Source organism: Ornithorhynchus anatinus, chromosome X5 (genome assembly GCF_004115215.2).
Source record: "Ornithorhynchus anatinus isolate Pmale09 chromosome X5, mOrnAna1.pri.v4, whole genome shotgun sequence".
Lineage (NCBI taxonomy): Eukaryota > Metazoa > Chordata > Mammalia > Monotremata > Ornithorhynchidae > Ornithorhynchus > Ornithorhynchus anatinus.
The window spans coordinates 22,705,319-22,710,130 of record NC_041753.1 but is presented as its reverse complement, the minus strand read 5'-3'; positions in this window follow the sequence as shown (position 1 = coordinate 22,710,130).

Sequence of the window (4,812 nt, the reverse complement as noted above, 5' to 3'; positions counted from 1 at the left end):
CCGCTGGGCACGTGACCGCGGTAAGGCTGGGGTGGGGAGGGACGGTTCCGGGGCCTGAGGGGAGGGGGGCGGAAAATGGAGTTGGGGCTAACGGGGGCTGGGCTCACCGCGACCCCGTGACCAATCCCTTATTAAAATCGGTTTGGACACAGTCCCTGTCCCACGTGGGGCCTCCCAGTCTCAATCCCCAGAAGCAGCGTGGCTCAGTGGGAAGAGCTCGGGCTTTGGAGTCAGTGGTCATGGGTTCGAATTCCGGCTCCGCCACTTGTCAGCTGTGTGACTGTGGGCAAGTCACTTCACTTCTCTGGGCCTCAGTTGCCTCATCTGGAAAATGGGGATTAACTGTGAGCCTCACGTGGGACAACCTCCCTACTCTCTACTCCCTTCCTTTCTCCCTACTACCCTTCCTTTCCAAAATCCTAGAATGAGTCGTCTACAATCGATGCTTAGAATTTCTTAACTCCCATTCTCTACTAGACCCCCTCCAATCTGGCTTCCGTCCCCTCCACTCTACCGAGACTGCTCTCTCTAAGGTCACCTGTGACCTCCTTCTTGCCAAATCCAATGGCTCCTACTCCATTCTGATCCTCCTTGACCTCTCTGCTGCCTTTGACACTGTCGACCATCCCCTCCTCCTCCATACCTTATCTCACCTTGGCTTCACGGACTCTGTCCTCTCCTGGTTCTCCTCTTACCTCTCTGGCCGATCATTCTCAGTCTCCTTCTCTGGAGCCTCCTCCCCCTCCCATCCTTTAACTGTTGGAGTTCCTCAAGGGTCAGTTCTTGGCCCTCTTCTGTTCTCCATTTACACTCACTCCCTCGGTGAACTCATCCGCTCTCACGGCTTTGACTACCATCTCTACGCAGATGACACGCAGATCTACATCTCCGCCCCTGTCCTCTCCCCCTCCCTTCAGGCTCGCATCTCCTCCTGCCTCCAGGACGTCTCCACCTGGATGTCGGCCCGCCACCTAAAACTCGACATGAGCAAGACTGAGCTCCTCATCTTCCCTCCCAAACCCGGTCCTCTCCCAGACTTCTCTATCACCGTTGATGGCACGACCATCCTTCCCGTCTCTCGGGCCCGCGATCTCGGTGTCATCCTTGACTCGTCTCTCTCGTTCACCCCACACATCCTATCCGTTACCGAGACCTGCCAGTTTCACCTCTACAATATCGCCAAGATCCGCCCTTTCCTCTCCACCCAGACGGCTACCTTACTGTTACGGGCTCTCGTTATATCCCGGCTAGACTACTGTGTCAGCCTTCTCTCTGACCTCCCTTCCTCCTCTCTCGCCCCGCTCCAGTCTATTCTTCACTCCGCTGCCCGGCTCATCTTCCTGCAGAAATGATCTGGGCATGTCACTCCCCTTCTTAAACAACTCCAGTGGTTGCCTATCGACCTCCGCTCCAAACAAAAACTCCTAGGGCTTCAAGGCTCTCCATCACCTTGCCCCTTCCTACCTCTCCTCCCTTCTCTCTTTCTACCGCCCACCCCGCACGCTCCGCTCCTCTGCCGCCCACCTCCTCACCGTCCCTCGGTCTCGCCTATCCCGCCGTCGACCCCTGGGTCACGTCCTCCCGCGGTCCTGGAACGCCCTCCCTCCTCACCTCCGCCAAACTGATTCTCTTTCCCTCTTCAAAACCTTACTTAAAAATCACCTCCTCCAAGAGGCCTTCCCAGACTGAGCTCCTCTTCCCCCTCTACTCCCTCTGCCATCCCCCCTTTACCTCTCCGCAGCTAAAGCCTCATTTTCCCCTTTTCCCTCTGCTCCTCCACCTCTCCCTTCCCATCCCCACAGCACTGTACTCGTCCGCTCGACTGTATATATTTTCGTTACCCTATTTATTTTGTTAATGAATTGTACATCGCCTCGATTCTATTTAGTTGCCATTGTTTTTACGAGATGTTCTTCCCCTTGACGCTGTTTAGTGCCATTGTTCTTGTCTGTCCGTCTCCCCCGATTAGACTGTAAGCCTGTCAAACGGCAGGGACTGTCTCTATCTGTTGCCGACTTGTTCATCCCAAGCGCTTAATACAGTGCTCTGCACATAGTAAGCGCTCAATAAATACTATTGAATGAATGAATGAATGAACAACCTGATTACCCTGTATCTACCCCAGCACTTAAAACAGTGCTCTTGCACATAGTAAGCGCTTAACAAATACCAACAATATTTATTATTTCATCTGCATTTTCCAGATGAGGTAACTGAGGCACTGAGAAGTTAAGTGACTTGCCCAAAGTCGCACAGCTGGTGAGTGACAGAGCCGGGATTAGAACCCACGACCTCTGACTCCCAAGCCCGGGCTCTTTCCACTGAGCCACACTGCTTCTCTAGGTGCGGGGCACTGTACTAAGCGATTGGGAGAGTGCAATGCAACAGAATTAGCAGGCACGTTCCCTTCCCTTAACTAGCTAAGCAGTATGGCATAGTGGATTGAGCATGGGCCTGGAAGCCAGAAGGACTTGGGTTCCAATCCTCACTCCGCCATGTGTCTGCTGTGTGACCTCGGGCAAGTCACTTCGCTTGTCTGGGCCTCAGCTACCTCATTTGTAAAATGGGGATTAGGACTGTGAGCCCCATGAGGGACAGGGACTACGTCCAACCTGCTTAGCTTGGATCTAGCCCAGCGCTTAGAGCGGTGTTTGACACGTAGTGAACGCTTAACAATAAATACGATTGAATGAATGAACAACTGCCATCACTCATTCATGAGAAAAGCACGCTCAGTTCCTGCCACACGAGATGAGATGTGCCGTCTCATTCCGAAGAAAGAAAGCATAGTGAATGAGCATTAGAGAAGCAGCGTGGCTCAGTGGAAAGAGCACGGGCTTGGGAGTCAGAGGTCATGGGTTCGAATCCCAGCTCTGCCACTTAGCTGTGTAACTGTGGGCAAGTCACTTAACTTCTCTGGGCCTCAGTTACCTCATCTGGAAAATGGGGGTTAAGACTGTGAGCCTCACGTGGGACAACCTGATTACCCTCCATCTACCCCAGCGCTTAGAACAGTGGTCTGCACATAGTAAGTGCTTAACAAATACCAACATTATTATTATTCTCTGGGCCTCGGTTGCCTCATCTGAAAAAACAGGGTTTGAGACGGTGAACCCCACGTGGGACAGGGACCGCATCCAACCCTATTTGCTTGTATCCACCCCAGTGCCTAGTACAGTGCCCAGCACACGGTAAGCGCTTAACAAATACCACAACCCTTATCGTATTGGTTGAGTGTGTACCGTGTGCGGAGCACTGTGCTAAGTGCTTGGGAGATGATAATATAACTAATGTAGCAGTTGGTGGATGTGTTTCCTGCCCACAAAGGAGGAGCAATGTGAAAAACAGCATGGCCTAGTTGATAAACACAGGCCTGGGAGTCAGGAGGGGCCTGCGTCCTAATGCCGGCTCTGCTACTCGTCTGCAAGGTGACCTTGGGCAAGTCGCTTCACTTCTCTGGGCCTCAGTTATCTCACCTGGAAATTGGGGATTAAGTCTGTGGGATGTGGATTGTGTCCAATCTGACTATTTTGCACCTACCCCAGCGCTTAGTTCGATGCCCGGCATATAGTAAATGCTTAACAAATACCATTAAAAAACTCTTTGGTACATTAGGCTGCTAGAAACATTATTGGGATCTTGCAGAAAAGAGACCACACGACTCCTACCTTACATAATTTTACAATGCCTTATGAGAATCAACATAAAATCAACATAAAATACATCCTTTGGAGTTCACGGGCTGAATAGTCCGAGTCCAGCCGAAACAACTGTGAACGTCCTTGGTCCAAGTCCACTCAACTTTACATTTGGGGAGTATGGCTGGCTCAAGACCTGATTTTTTAAAAAAAAGTTTGTGCGAATAAAGCACTGTCACATAAAAGGGGACTTCTCGACTCTGGAAGAGGTAGGCAGCATTTAATCCCAGCTCCAGTAGCAGCAGTGCCAGCAGAAGCACTCAATCAGTAGTGTCTAAGCAACTACAAAAGAGATAGTAGATCCCTGCCCTCGAAAAGCTTACCATCTAGCAGGGGAGTGCTAGACCGACCGACCGGCAGCCAGGCCTATGGAGCAGAACTGAGAGGACAAGAGTCCAATTTAGCGATTCCAGGACTTCCTTCCATTTTATGATTCCCCTCCAGTTTGTTTTATGATCCCCTCCAGTTTGTGAAATTGTTGACCCCCAGACAAGAAAGATAACCACAACATTCTTTTGACTCCCATGTGAAGAATCCATGATCACTTCACGTTGTTATCCCCTGATTGCAGATGCTAATTATCGACTGCACACCTGATTATCTCCGGAAAATAGGAACTCAACCCAGGAACTGATGGCGAACTCCCCCATTCCTCCCTTCCTCATGCTTCAATAGAGGCAATGTTCTGAGGGAGGCTTGGGGCTACAGGCCACTTGTATCCCACTGGGATGAATGGATGTGTAGCCACTTTCCTCCTTTCTGTACTATCCCCACTCCCGTCTCCGAGTCTTTCTATCTATATCACCACCTGGGGTAATCGAACCCTATGATGGGAATTGCCGATCTTCACTCTGACACTTAGAGGTTATTTTTCAAGGACAGGGAGGCAAACACTAAATTGAATTACAGATAGAAGAAAGTAATAGAGTATAAAGATATAAACATAATGATTAAAGAAGTGGGAGGGGTGAGTACCCAAGTGCTTAGGAGGCATAGAAGTGCTGAAGTGGCAGGGGAATAGAGGGTGGCAAGGTAAGAGATTAATCTGGGAAGACCTGCTGGAGTAGGTGTGATTTCAGAAGGACTTTGAAGATTGGGAGAGCAGTGGTCTGCC